General features: G+C 38.6%; 1 pseudogene; it reads left to right on the top strand.

Annotated features, from left to right (window-relative positions):
- The window catches only part of LOC119512096, a 112,933-nt pseudogene that overhangs the window by 59,537 nt on the left and 37,372 nt on the right, over nt 1-16,024 (top strand).

The following is a 16,024-nucleotide window of genomic DNA, read 5'->3' as shown; positions in this document are numbered from 1 at the left end:
CCTGTTCTGGCTTAACCAAACTAATTTCTGTCCCTAGCTTATTGCCTTTACATATGTTCCCCTGTATCTGGTGTGCTTTTCCTCTCTTTCTTTATTCTTCTTTATTCTCTTTTCTATCCTCATTCTCTCTAGGTTATTATCCAAACCCAAGGCATTAAATTTGATCCATATGCTGGCGGTGCCCAAATTAATATTTCCAAACCCAACCTCTTCCATGAACTCCCGATCAAAATATACAACTGTCTATTTGAATCTCTAGCTGGATATCCAAAGCACCTCAAAGCTAACATATTCAAAATTGAACTCTAGATCTAGTCCCTTGAAGCAGCTCCTCCCTGTCTGTTTCATTTCAGTTAATGGCAACTCCCATCTTTTCGTTCCTTAGGCCAAAACCCTGGTGCTTTCCTGAGTCCTTTCTTTGTGTCACATCCCACATTCAATCCATTACAAACCAAGTTGCTACTCCCTTCAAAGTATATACAGAATTTGGCCATTTCTCACCACGCCCACTGCTACCAATTGGGCCCACCATCTTTCACCTAGACTACAGCAATGATCTCCAACTGCTCTTATCTGCTCTTGTCCCTGTGAACACATGCAGCACTGTCCTGTCATATCATGTCACTCCTTGCTCTGAACTTTCCAATGACTCCCTGCCTAAGGTGTCCCATCCCTGTTACCAGTTGCCTCTCCAGTCTTATTTCCTACTACTCACTCCCTCATTCACTCTTCTCTAGGGATGCTGACTGTTCCCTGGGCCATATCCTCCCTTGCTATCTCCAGGGGTTGTTTCTGCACCTTCTTCAGCTATTTACTCAAGAGTTACCTTCACAGTGAGAGCTTCAATGGCTTTCTTATCTACAACTTTAAATTCTCATTCACTGTTTAATTTTTCTTTCTTAGTGCTTTTCACTAGTTAGATAAATAGGTAACGCAGATGTCAGTTTTGTGAGGGCAGGTATTTTCATGTTTTGTTCCTTTCTATATTCCTATTACCTTGAAAAGTGCCTGACATATGAAGAGTTTAGTAAATATTTGTTGAATGAGTGCATGAATGAAAACATCTAGTTCAAAGGTCTTCTCCATAAAACCTCTCCTGCAATATTCAAGCTGAGTTGCTTGATCCTTCCTCTGTGCCAAGGTATATCTATTACTGTGCTTACTGCAGCGTAGATTGCTAAGTAAATGAATAATTGTTCATTACACAAATATTCTCTTCAAGAAGATACTTTGCAGAGATCTGTTTAAATAGTGAATGATATTTAAATTGGGATTTGATTGAAAAAACACCACACAATTATTCAGGGCCATGCTGGTTTAGATTCTGAAACCCTGGAGACAGGCTCTGGATTTTACTGAGGTTCCAGAACTGTATTCCACATACCACGGAGCATGAACCCAGAGGCCTCCTGGTCAGGAACCAAGGTGCAGGGCCTTTCCTGGTGACACCTGGCTACACATCTCTCTAATAGATACAGCTTGCTTACTGGTGTGTGGAGAAAATCCCTACTTTATTTATTTGTTTGTTTTCAGTCAAGACCTGCTACTTGGTGAAGTGGAAAGGATTACAGTTCTTTAATCATGGTTAGAATGAAAAATGCCCTTATTGTTTTCCTGTCTTTAAATAACGTTTTTCCACCTGTGTCCAGGAAACAGTGTCACAAATCAGCTAATTAAAAATCTTTCAGTTGTTCTTTAAAAACAAATATTTCCTGGGAGATCATTGACTACAGTCTGGCTGCTGTAGTCAGAAAGAACCGGTGGTGGTGGCTGGGTGGGGGTGGGAGGCAATGCAGCACTGAATCTAGAAGGAATGTTGTGCAAGGAGGGAAAGAAAGCAGAGAAAGAAAGCCTGATTTCAGGCATGTTGGCATTCTAGTCAGGAGTCACTAGACTAAACATTGCAATCTAATGTTTACATCCAATGTTTATGTTTAATGGGTTAAATCTAATCTAATGTTTAATGGATTAAAGACTATTTGATAATTTAGCATTTTTTTTCTAAGTGATTTCATTTACATTTCCTTATTTGAAGCTTACAACATCCATGTAAGGTAGTGGAGAGATTGTTTCCATTTTACAGGTGGAGAAACAGAGACCACAAGAGGTGAAGTAGCTCGTTTAAAGTTACAGAGTGGCTGATCAGGACAAAAACTCGGGTACATGACTTTCTGCTCAATGCTCTTCCCACTGGCCCTTTCCTTCAAACTACCTGCTTGCTTCAAGGAATTATTGTTTACTTCAGGGTTGTTTTATTATTATTATACCTAGAGGAAGACAACTAGATCTGGTTTAGATGGCAGTGACATGGTGTGTCTGCTTGGTGCTCAGCACTGAGGAAGATAACAAAGAAGTACAAGTAGATACAAAGTAGATACAAAAACTATAGAACAGTCCTTGGCCACAAGATACTTGTTCCCTATTGGGGGAAAGAATTTATAAATAAAAAAGGAAATAATATTGTAAAGTGAAAAGTATGCTGTTACAAAAGTATTTATGCTAGGACCTTATTTTGCCCAAAGTTATTTATAAATTCTGTACTGCTCTACTCAGAAGAAAGAGAATGCTGCTCCTGCTCCTTTACTTTTCTTAACTGATCTAATCTGTTTACTATTCTAATCATTCCAACCCTTGAATGAAAGTTATCGCAATCCCTTTGAGACTAAATAGTCTCTTTTGGTTTAGCTATTTTGATTTTAAATAGTATCTAGAGGGTAAATATTCAGTCAGTTCAAAGTTCAAGTCCCTAAAAATGATGTGTGTTCTCCCCCACCTCCTTCCCAAGATGGCAGCTGAGTGTCCAGGGTACTCACCAGTCCTGACGGCACTGAGAGGGGGGCTGGTTTCTACTGCAGGGCAGCTAGTCTGGTCGATGTACACTGGCTGCTCCCTAACTGAGGCTTGGCTCTTTTAGGCTTCCCGCTGGAGGAGTCCCTTCTACATCACAGCAGAGCCAAGGCCAGTTTGGGTTTGCTATTCTGCCCCTCGTCCTGCCCCTCATCCTGCCACACTGTTTCTCTGCTATTGTGCCTCCTGCCCTACTAGCATGGGCTCTCCTGAGCCGTGGTCTCCTCCCAGGTTTCCTTTGGCAAGTAGAGCAAAGGCTCCTTTGCTTCCAGTTTACCCCTCCATCTGTCCAACATGCTTTCCGTCTCCAGAATTCAGCCCAGGGAGTGGATTTTAGAATACATGTGTCTGACTGTCTGCTTCCCCTTCCTCCATTTCCTTCTTTCCCCCCGTAATCCTCTGAGCAGAAATCCTCTTCCCAAGTATGTTACTCTTATCCTAAGGCCTCTCTACTCTGGCTTTTAGTGAAACCCTATGATTTAGTTGATTGACTGAGTCTTCTCATGTTAATGAGAAATAAATAAATTTTTAAAGATAGTTTTCAAAACTTTTATCTAAATGCCTGATCAAAAAATCATATTTTAGAAGTCAAAATATGAGCATTGACTCCTTTTCCTCTCTTCACATTTCTGCTGTAAAAATCCTAATCCTCCAAGGAAAAATGATGCATTGTACAGAATGAGGGGTGGTGGCACACAAGGAAGTGCAAAATAAAATAAAAAAAACATTAATACAATTCATTTTTCTTGTTACATATGCATAGAAAAATAATATGAAAATATACACCAAAATGTTAATAGTGGCTCTCTTTGGGTAATGGTTTTTCACATTATTTTATTCTTTATATTTTCTTGTATTTTCTGAGATTTTAAAAGTGTGCATGTATTCTTGTAAACAGAAAAGCCAAATGATGATTTCCATTGTCTGGGGTGTGTGAGCTTTAACTGCATAGAACTATATACATAAAAAATATTTCTTAAACGCATATCAAAGCCACAATGAGATACCACTTCACATACAATAGACTGGCTACCATTAAGAAAAAAGAAAAAGGAAAAAACAAGTCTTGGTCAGGATGTGGAGAAACAGGAACCCTCATACATTGTTGGTGGGACTGTAAAATGGCAAAACTACTATGGAAAACTGTTTGATGTCTCCTTAAAAAGTTAAACATAGAGCTACCATATGACCTGGCAATTCTTCCTTTAGGTATATACCCCCAAAATTTGAAAGTGGGGACTTGAACAGATACTTGTAAACCAATATTCATTGGAGCATTATTCACAATAGCCAGAAGGTGGAAACAACCCAAATGTCCATCAGCATATGGATGGGTAAAGGAAATGTTGTCCGTACATATAATAGAATATTACTCAGCCCTAAAAAGGAATGAAGTCCTGATACATGTTACAACATAGATGAACTTTGAAGACATCATATTGAGTGAAATAAGCCAGACATAAAGGATCAGATAGTGTATGAGTCCACTTATATGAATTAGCTAGAATATGCAAATTCATAGAGATAGAAAGTAGAGTACAGGTAATCAAGGTCAGGGGAGCAGGGGGCTTGAGGAGTTAGTGCATAATGGGTGCAGGGTTTCTGTTGGGCTGATGGGAAAGTTCTGGTAATGGATGGTAGTGAGAGTAGCACAACATTGTAAATGTGAATAATCCCACTGAGTGGTACACTTTGGAGTGGTTGAGATGGAAAAATTTATGTTGTAAATATGTTTTCACAATTTAAAAAAAAAAAAGCAAAAGAAATAAAAAGAAATATCTCAAGACTGTGCCAAAAATTAATTTCCAAAGAAGTGATTCAGCCATAACTGTGATGAATCCTTTCTGAGTCACATCTTTTCTTTTACTCCTCTGTGTAAATTGAGATGCAATTCAAATGCCATAATATTCATACTTTTAAAGCATACAGTGCAGTGGTTTTTAGTATATTCACAAAGTTGTGCAATCATTGCTGCTATTTAATTCCAAAACATTTCATCACCCCAGGAAGAAACCCTGTACTCATTAGCAGTCACTCCCCATTCCCCCTTCCCTCAGCCCCTGGCAGCCACTAATCTACTTCCTGTTTCTATGGATTTGCCTATTCTGGGCATTTCATATAAATGGAATCATATGATACGTGGCCTTTTGTGTTTGGCTTCTTTCACTTAGCAGACTGCTTTCAAGGTTTGTCCATGTTGGAGCAACACTTTTTCTTGATCTCCTTTACTTTTCAGCTTTCCCCTCAGTGTCACAGTAATACTCATACTGGTCCCCCGACCCTTGCTGTGCAGGCCTTACATAGCAAAGATGTCAGGCTACCTCTTTCTCCCATGGTACATTACCTGTTCTGTGGATAGACTTAGTGGAACAGACTATCAATCACAGTGAACAACCAAAAAATTATATTTGGCCTTGAAATATATTATAACATGTGGGCGTGGGTGAGGGATGAGGAGGGATAGAGTTCGGCCCAATGATTTGGTTTCCCTGGAGTCTAAGGTTGATATTATTAAAAGCTTATGGGGCCAATGTGGCCCTCTCTCTCTCTAGCTAAGCCAACTCAGCAGGTGAACTCACTGCCCTCCCTTCTACATGGGACCTGACTTCCAGGGGTGTAAATCTCCCTGGCAGCACAGGATATGACTCCCAGGGATGAATCTGGACCCGACACTGTGGGACTGAGAACATCTTCTTGACTAAAAGGGGGATGCAAAATGAAACGAAATAAAGTTTCAGTGGCTGAGAGATTCCAAATGAGTCAAGAGGTCACTCTGGTGGGCATTCTTACATACTACATAGATAACGCTTTTTAGGTTTTAATGTATTGGAAGAGCTAGAAGTAAATACCTGAACCTACCAAACTCCAACCCAGTAGCCTTGACTCTTGAAGAAGATTGTATAACAATGTAGCTTACAAGGGGTGACAGTGTGATTGTGAAAGCCTTGTGGATCACACTCCCTTTATCCAGTGCATGGATGGATGAGTAGAAAAACAGGGACAAAAAACTAAATGAAAAATAGGGTGTGAGGGGGTGATTTGGGTGTTCTTTTTTACTTCTATTTTTTATTCTTATTTTTACTTTTTCTGGTACAAGGAAAATGTTCAAAAAACAGATTGGGGTGATGAATGTGCAGCTATATGATGGTACTGTGAATAGTTGATTGTACACCACAGATGATTTTATGATATGTGAATATATCTCAACAAAACTGAATTTATAAAAAAGCTTATGGGGCAAGTAGTACAAGTGCATGCTGAGGATTGTAGATTAAACTGTATGGACTCCCCATTTTATTATGGATAATAATATTGGACAAATTTAACAATATTGGACAAAGAAAATGTGTATACACATCCTATTTAATTTCTTTCTTATTTCATCATGCTTGTTAGTACTCCTAGATGTTAGTCTTCTCTTCAAGTAAGAAATGAAGGTCAAGATTATGATCCCCAATCCTGGAGTTTTCTGTTCTCCTGCAGGATAAAAACACAAGGGTCACTTCAAGTCAGTGGTCTTTAATACTGGGGAGTTGTGGTGGATTAATTATGTCTCTCAACATAGATATGTTCTTAATCTTAATCTGCATTCTTGTGGGTGTGAACTCATCCATTGCAAATAGGGCCTCTTGAAGATGTTACTTTTAGTTAAGACGTGGCCCAGTTGAATGAGGGTGGGTCTTAATCCAGGGCCTTACATAGAGGACCCAGAAGTCACAGAAGCTGGAAGAGAAAGGAAAGGGCCTCACCATGTAATAGGAAAGCCAAGAAACCCCAAGGATTGCTGACAAGCAAAACCAGAATGCTTTTGACCCTGGAGGAAGCAAGCCTTCTAGCTCTGAGACCATAAGGATATAAATTCCTGTTGTTTAAGCCAACCTATTGTGTGGTATTTGTTATAGCAGTCTTGCAAACTAAGACAGGGACAGTGGATGTGCTCCTTTGATTCTCTGATGAGAGTTATGGTCCCTTTTCTGAAAAATGTTTCCTTTAATTTCTAAGGGTTTGTAACCCTTTAAACCAACCAAGGTATCCACAGATAGTCTCCAGGTTGAGACCTCTGCTGAGGAAACATCCCTTCTTTATTACTCCCGAGGTTCAGCCTGGGTTCTAATCTTAGCTCCTGTTTTGATGAAAAAGGTGGGAAAATAGCCTTTGAGGACTGCTTAGCTCTATATAGAGTCTATACATTCTTCTCTGAACCCTAATCTAGGGGCCCTCTTCTAAGCAGGAGGAACACCTAAGTGTCTTTATGATATCCCATCCAGATGAGGTAAAGAGGAAGAAGTGAATGAATAACAGAGAAGGTGAGAATTTTAACATCACCCGTTATAAGATTACCACATTGTATTCTCCAGGTATCCTTTATTTCATCCTTGCTCCTCATCAAAGATTGGGAGTAGAGTGGGGTGAGAGAAAGGGTTAGCCCCTTAACCTGGGTTGGGGAAAGGCTCTTGAAAAGCAGTTGGTGCCTCCAACCAGATTTTTTTTTTTTTTTTTTTAGTTTGAGATTGTTCACATACCACATAACTGTCCAAAGATCCAAAGTGTACAATCAATTGCCCATGGTACCATCATACAACTGTGCATCCATCACCACAATTTTTTTTTCAATTTTTAGAACATTTTCATTACTCCAGAAAAGAAATAAAGACAAAAAAAGGAAACTCCAATCCTCCCATACCCCTAAGCACCCCCTCCATTACTGATTCATAGTTTTGGTATAGTGCATTTGTTACTGTTGATGAAAGAATGTTAAAATACTACTAACTGTAGTATATAGTTTGCAATAGGTATATATATTTTTCCTATATGCCCCTCTATTATTAACTTCAAGTTATAGTGTCATACATTTGTTCGAGTTCATGAGAGGGATTTCTAATATTTGTACAGTTAATCACAGACATTGTCCACCACAAGGTTCACTCTTTTATACATTTCCATCTTTTAACCTCCAATTTTCCTTCTGGTGACATACGTGACTCTGAGCTTCTCCTTTCCACCACCTTCACACACAATTCAGTACTGTTATGTTATTCTCACAATGTGCTACCATCACCTCTGTCCATTTCCAAACGTTTAAGTTCACCCTAGTTGAACATTCTGCTCATAGTAAGCAACTGCGCCTCATTCTTTAGCCTCATTCTATATTCTGGTAACTTTCATGTCTATGAGTTTACATGTTATAATTAGTACATATAAGTGAGATCCTGCAATATTTGCCCTTATGTGTCTGTCTTATTTCATTCAATATAGTGCCCTCAGGCTTTCTTCATCAACCCATTTTTTTTAAGATGGTTTTTTTCACACACCATACATTCCGACCTAAGTAAACAATCATTGGTTCCCTATATAGTCACGTATTTATGTATTCCACACCATTGCCACTATCTATATAAGAACATCTCCATTTCTTCCACAAAGGAGTAAGAGTCAAAGAAGATAGAGACAAAAGAAAAGAGAGAGAGAGAGGGAGAGAGAGAGAGAAACATGACAGCTAGAAGCAACAAAAGGAAAGACAGCATTAAACCAAAGTAGAATAAAGAGTCAGACAATATCACTAATGCCAAGAGTCCCATACCCTTCCCCTATGCCGCCCCCCATACGCATTTAGCTTTGGTATATTGCCTTTGTTATATTAGAGGAAGCATAATACAATGTTTCTGTTAATTATAGTCTCCAGTTTGCATTGACTGTATTTTTCTCCCAATACCACCCTATTTTTAACACCTTGCAATGTTGACATTCATTTGTTCTACCTCATGTAAAAACATATTTGTATCTTTTATTATAATCATTGAGCACCCTAGGTGTCACTGAGTTATACAGTCTCAGTCTTTAACTTTCCTCTTTCCTTCTGCTATCCCACATGCTCCTAACTTCTTCTTTCAACCATACTCACAGTCATCTTTGTTCAGTGTACTTACATTGCTGTGCTACTGTCTCCCAAAATTGTTTTTCCAAACCTCTCACTCCTGTCTTTTCCTTTCTGCCTGTAGTGCTCCCTTTAGTATTTCCTATAGAGTGGGTATCTTGTTCACAAACTCTTTCATTGTCTATTTGTCAGATAATATTTTAAACTCTCCCTCATATTTGAAGGACAGTTTTGCCAGATATAGGATTCTTGGTTGGTGGTTTTTCTCTTTCCGTATCTTAAATATATCACCTCAATTCCTTCTTGCCTCCATGGTTTCTCTTGAGAAATCCGCACATAGTCTTATCAAGCTTCCTTTGTACGTGATGGATTGCTTTTCTCTTGCTGCTTTCAGGATTCTCTCTTTATCTTTGACATTTAATAATCTGATTATTAAGTGTTTTGGCATAGGCCTATTCAGATCTATTCTGTTTGGGGTATGCTGCACTTCTTGGATCCGTAATTTTATGTCTTTCGTAAGAGATGGGAAATTTTCATTGATTATTTCCTCTATTATTTCTTCTACCCCTTGTCCTTTCTCTTCTTCATCTGGGACACCAGTGACACATACATTCCTGCATTTCATTTTGTCCTTAAGTTCCCAGAGCTGTTGCTCATATTTTTCTCATTCTTTTCTCTATCTGTTCTTTTGTGTGTAGGCTTTCAGGTGCCTTGTTCTCCAGTTCCTGAGTGTTTTCTTCTGCCTCTTGAGATCTGCTATTGTATGTCTTCATTGTGTCTTTCATCTCTTGTGTTGTGCCTTTCATTTCCATAGATTCTGCCAGTTGTTTTCTCAAACTTTTGATTTCTACCTTATGTATGCCCAGTGTTTTCACTATATACTTCATCTCTTTTGCCGTATCTTCCATAAACTTTTTGAATTGATTTAGTATTAGTTGTTTAAATTCCTGTATCTCAGTTGAAGTGTAAGTTTGTTCCTTTGACTAGGCCATAACTTTGTTTTTCTTAGTGTAAGTTGTAGTTTTCTGTTGTCTAGGCATCTGATTTCCTTGGTTACCCCAATCAGGTTTTCCCAGACCAGAATGAGCTCAGGTCTCAGCAGGAGGCAAATAGTATAACGTCTCCCTGAGGGTTTGTCTTAGAAGATTGATACACCCTGTGAGGCCTCAAGTCACTGTGCTTTTCTGCGCAGCAAGTGGCACCTGTCAGCCTGTAGCTCCAGACTGGTGTAAGGAGGTGTGGCCCGTGGCTGTTTTCCCCCAGGCTCTGGGGTCTGGTTCTGAATGGAAGGCAGGTAGTAGAGCTTGGCACCACCTTCTTCCTCTTAGGGAAAATACACACCCTAGGGAGAGGTCATTTACATTTGAATAGTTTCTCTGCTTGTGCTAGCTCCACTCTTGTCTGGGTCAGAGTGCTGGGAACTGAAAATGACTGAGGCTTTCTCCACTGAGCTGGAAAAGGGACAGAAAGCCCCCTTCAGGGTCAGTCTATGGCCACCCTCCAGCTCTCCAAGCTCAGTCATCACCAAAGCCTCTGTCTGCTAGTTGGGGATTTATAACTTGTATTGAGCAGTCCACGTTTGTTAATTAAAACCCCAGTTGGGGCTCAGCTGAGCTATATTCGCTTGCTCAGAGAGTGTTGCTTTCTAGCCCTGTCAGGCTTTGCAGTTCAGGCTGTGGAGTGAGGGGGCTCCCATCTTGGATCAGCAGTTTTTACTTACAGACTTTATGCTGTGATCTCAGGCATTCCTCCCAATTCAGTTTGGCGTATGATGAGAGGACAGTCATGTTTGTCCCCCTGCAGTTATTCCAGATTATTTACTAGTTGTTCCTGGTTGTTTATTAGTTGTTCCAGGGGGACAAACTAGCTTCCACTCCTCCCTATGTCACCATCTTCTTTTGTCCAACCAGATGTTTTAATAAATTGAGAGCAAATTCAGGGTCAACAAGATGGAAGTGAAGCTGGGGCACTGGAGGGAACATCTGGAAACATGGACTTGAACCTGAGCAGCAGACCTCTCTTGATAACACAAGTCTTTGAACTCCCTCTGTTCCAAGGTCTGGCAAAAGTTGTTAACCTTTAGAATAAAATATAAGTTAAGCATTTATTTGGTGTTTGTTGCAGAGAAAGACTTCTGTTTTCTTAGTGTCTGCTTTTGTTTGTACTATGTTGTCCTTTTCTGCCTTACCATGGATGAATGACAACTCCTGGGAGTGACTGGATGGCTTAATACCCTCTTTCCTTGGTAATGAATTGAAAGATTCCTTCTTTATTCTAGCTCAGAGAAGACTATGCAGGTCCATATCATCTGCAGGAAACTCAGGCTGGGACCAAATCTCCAGGTGACTTTGTCATGCCTGAACAAGAACTGGCTGGGCTGAGAACTTCTAATGGCTTCTGAGTATCAAAAGGTGCTGTTTTTAATTATCAGACATTAGTTTTAATATAAATAAATACAGTAATGCTTATTAAATAAAACCTCTCCTAAATCCACACCAACAGAGGTTGTCATGGAAAACAATGATCTACATTTTGCTAAGTCTGATGATCATTGTTCAGTACTCATCTTAATTGACTCATTAGTAGCATATGACTATTTGTTACTACCTCTTTCTTTAAACACTTTATTTACTTGACTTAGGGCACATTGAACTTGCATGGTTTCTTCCATCTCATAGGCTGTTCCTTCTCCATTTTCTTTTTGGTTTCTCCTCATCTTTCCAAGTCCAAATACTCAGTACATTTGTTAAAAATACTGGTGTCCAATCTGTACCTTAAGAAATTCTGACCTCATTGTTGGAGGTTGTTTTTTCTATTTATTTGTTTGTTTTGTTTTGTTTTAAACACCCTACATGATTCTAAGAGAGAACTTCTGATCTATTTGTCAAAAATACCCAAATTTATATCTCTAGCCTATACCTTTCCTGTGAATGCTAAAACCTTCTATCCAACTGCCAGCTTGAAATCTCTAATTGGAAGTGTAATAGGCTTTTCCAATTTAACCAGACCAAAACCAAATTCCTCATTTCCCCAGCCCACACCTACTCCATCCATAGTCTCCCCCAAAAGCCTGGAGTCCTCTTGACTCTTCTCTTCCTCTCATATTCTATATCCAAACTATCAGCAAATTCTGTTGGCCTTGTCTGCAAAATAAATGCAGCATCTGAAATATTTTTTTTTACCACCTTCACTGCTATTAATCTGGTCCAAGACACCATCATCTCTCACCTGGATTATTATAACAGCCTCTTAACTGCTGTCTCTGCCTCTGCCCTTATTTAATCCTCATAAAACTTAAAACAGATTATGTTATTCCTCTGTCTGACATCCTTTCATTGGCTTCTCTTCTCAGAGCAAAATCCGAATAATTTAAAGTAGTCCACAAGGTCCTACACGATCTGCCTATCGATCCTTACCTCCTGCATCCCTTATCTCCCTCTGCCTACTCTCTAGCTGCCCTGCCCTGACTAGCAGGCTGCAGTCCCTAACACTTTGCATGGTTAACTACTAGTAAGCAGTAGAGCTGGGATCCCTACCCATCTCTGATTCTAAATTGAATGCTTTGCTACCATACCACATGCCCGCTCTACACATGGTACCTAAAGAGCATTCATTTAGTCATCCAACCACGAGATGCTGTTCTGGGTGCTGAGCATATAGTAGGCAACAAGACAAAGTCCTTAAATCTATGGAGCTTACATTCTAATTAGTAGAGCTAAACAATAAATAAATTTGCAAATTAGCATGTCAGATGGTGATGAATGCTACAAAGAAAAATAAACCAAGGCAGGAGGGATAAGAAATGCTGAGGAAGAATTGCTATTTTATTGCAGTTGGTGGTCAGGAAGTCCTCACAATAAAGCAACATTTGCGTGGAGACCTAAGCAGAGAAGAAAGTGTCGGAATACGCTATAGGGCAAGAGAAAAAGGATTCAAGTCAAAGGGAAGCCAAATAAATCACATTTCCTTTTGATTTATGTGATTTTTTATGTAAGTATTAAATATTAAAATATGTCTACACAACTATAGTTCACCTATATTTTGAATATTTTTTGGAAGTAGTATGAATGGATTGCTCTTGCCCAGCATGTTTGTGGCTAGGGACAGAAAACGCTTTGTTTATCACTGATACTCTGTTTGGTATAAGAGACCATTCTCTTTCTGCCATTCTTTCCAACTCCCATTCCCCAAGGCGGTGAGTCCAGATCTCTATATAAAGGCCATGCAGTTTTGCTCCTCTTACATTTACCCTAGTCTTTTAAGGTTCTTAAAGAAGTAAAAAATGAGTTTTTATTCTCTCTTTAAAAATTAATGCCCACTATAATACCTTAACAGGGCAACATGAATAAAATTTGTTTTTCTTATTATTTCTCCTTTTCAGCGAAATTACACGTCCCAATCTATAGGTTTTATAGACTACAAAATTTTAAGTGACTTGGTTCCATTCTGCATAGAAGTTACTTTTTTGGTAGTAATCACAAATTATTTAGAAGTCAAAAACAGTTCTTTTCAAGACACTGCCTATTCTGAGCTTGAAAACGATAAAGAAATATTGCTCACTAAATCAAGAATACTCAGTTAATCACTAAGGAAAAAATAATATGCTAGTCAGACAGCAGAACTTCAAGTGTAATATCCAAACACAGTAAAAGCCAACCTGTGTTTATGTTTTTAGGGATGGCGACACCCGCCACTTCCACATGTGTGCCTTTGACGGGACCCTAGGGCAGCATGAGGCAGAAAGTGAAGCTTCAGATGATGAGAAAAAGATGATGAAGTAAGCCTAGTTCGTTTGTTTTTGCTTTGTCAAGCAGTACCTTATAGGACTAGATCTATTTTTACATAATCAAGAGACAGAATATCATCCTCAGGCCCCTACTGAAAAATAATCATTTGGTCATTTTTTCTGTCATGAAATTAATTTTGGTCCAGCTTTATTTTCCAGTCTCAACCAACAAGCTATTCATGCATTGAAAATTGTAATCTTATTTCTTGGCATTCTAAAATTTTTCCTGCATAGAGACCAGTGAAAAATCCTCACTAGCTGATCGGCTGTGCCATGAAGGAACCTACTGAAATTTATATTGGGTTTAATCTTTTAATAGAAGATATACTTGGACGAAAAGTGTTTTTAAGAAAAAGGCTGATTTAGCTTTAGCAAGTAGACATTTAGTCACATGGTACACACAGGCTATTTATTACATATTAGTATTTTTATATTTGAATTAATAGTTTCAGTTGCATGTACAAAGAATTGTTTGAACATCTCTTCCTATATACCAATTAAAATGAGGAGTTTTACCAGGAGCAGGAGGCAGAGACTGGCTAATGATTTAAATCAGGCATAAGAACTGCTTGCTACCCCTAAAATTTTTCAAGTTCAAAGTATTAAACTTGGGAATAACTAGATATTGGTTGCCTGATAATGATTCATGTTATTTATGTATTTATTCATTTGAGACTAAAACTAAATGTCTAAACTGAATTTTCATCACGTATTTTGAAACTAACATTTATGGGGTTTTTTTTAGGATGTGGGAAAAGAGAATCTGAAGGATACAATGTGGTGGATGAGAGTGACATAAGTTAAAAATTGGGTAAAAAATTGTCCTTTGGCAGTCAGCAAAAAAAAAAAAAAGAATAAAAAAGGAAAAAAAAGAGAGGGTTTCTGAACATACACATTAAAAATAAATTTTCTAGTTTATTCTAAATTGAGAGGACAATTGAGAGGAACTAATTTAGCATTCTTTTCCCCCCTCTTTTATTTTTTTTTCTCTCCCTTTACTAGGATATGGATAAACCAGCTGCCAGCGTTGATGAAGATTAGGATGATAAATTCCTCCAGTGAGGAAGAAGAAAAAGCTCTTAATGGCAAACACAAAGGCACAGTGGTTAAATAATGTGCACAGAAGGCAGGTAGGGGGTGCAGCATGCACCTGAAGCAAGGTCTCCCTGGCCTGTAGAAACATATTTCAACTGGCTAAGAGTGTGGGTTCTTAGAGTCAGACTACATGCATGAAAATCCCAGCTCTGCTGTGCGTTGTTTGTACAATCTAAAATAAGTTACTCCCCTTGTCTAAGCCCCAGTTCCAAAATCTGTAATGTGTAGGTGATAACAGCAAGTTGACTTTCAACCAGTCTGTACCTATGATTTGTCCATTCTGATTGGTTGGCCATGTTAGTTGTTACTTACTTTGAATGTCATCCTTAGATACAGTACTTATTTCTTGGGAATCATTGTGATAATTAAAGGGGGCATGTACTCATTATCATCATATTTATTATTATATTTATCATTACTGTTATATTCTAAATCGGGGTCAGCAAACGATGGCTCACAGGCTAAACTCAGCCCCCACTCAGACCCTGTGATCTTTTAAAATAAATTTTATTGTAACACATCCATGCTCATACATTTATGTATTGTCTATGGCAGCATTCATGCTTCTAAAAAGTTTGGTGACGCCTAGCCTAAATGGAGATTGAATTCTACTTCAGCTTTGTCACAATGTAGTCTAAACAGTTCTGCTTCGTATCAAGACAGTAACGTTTTTAACCAGGTCTTTCAAACAAAGGAGTTGTACTTTGCCAAACTTTAGGAACTCACCCAAAACATCAGAGATTCGTGTACCTTTTCCTATTCATCTTTAATTTTATTTGACTCTTGTGGGAATTTGTGGGGAAGCTGAGAGAGTAACTGTGCTCTTAATAACGGTTTCATTTTACTTCAGGAACGTGCAGCATAGTAACAAAGGGTGAAGTCAACAAATGTGGTTAATCAATTAATGCTGAATGAATATCAACTGTGAGCAGAGCACTGCATTCATCTAGATATTTTATCTGGGCGCAAAGGATTTTTGAATCTATATTTGAAATTGTATTGATTGACTCTATGTCCATGACTCAGCTTTTTAAAAATCTTGACTTCAGTGTTTTGAAAAGAAAACTTTGAAATTTTTTTTTGCTGTTGTTAATTGATATTTACTTGGTTCCAGGAGAACAACAAATGTACTCTCCTTTTATCTAGGATATGTTTAACTAAACATTTTTATCCTTAGTTTAAAAACATCTTGTAATCTTGGCTTTCTAGGAAAGATATGATTGGAAATCAATTGTTTGTTACAGAAGATCAATTGTTTCACAGAAGTTGAGCAAGAGTCAAAGATGTAGGGAAAGCTCCTCTCTCAACTGTGGAGGTCGGGTGGGTTGTGTCTCTGTTCAGATCAGAAGAAAAACTGAAGCCCACATACTTGCCCTGCTGCACAGGGCCTGGGAGAGCTGAGCAGCTGGGTCAGGGCAAGA

This window comes from Choloepus didactylus, chromosome 17 (assembly GCF_015220235.1).
Source record: "Choloepus didactylus isolate mChoDid1 chromosome 17, mChoDid1.pri, whole genome shotgun sequence".
In the NCBI taxonomy this organism is placed as follows: domain Eukaryota; kingdom Metazoa; phylum Chordata; class Mammalia; order Pilosa; family Megalonychidae; genus Choloepus; species Choloepus didactylus.
Note: the sequence above shows the minus strand (reverse complement) of the source record. Positions and strands in the feature narration are given on the sequence as shown.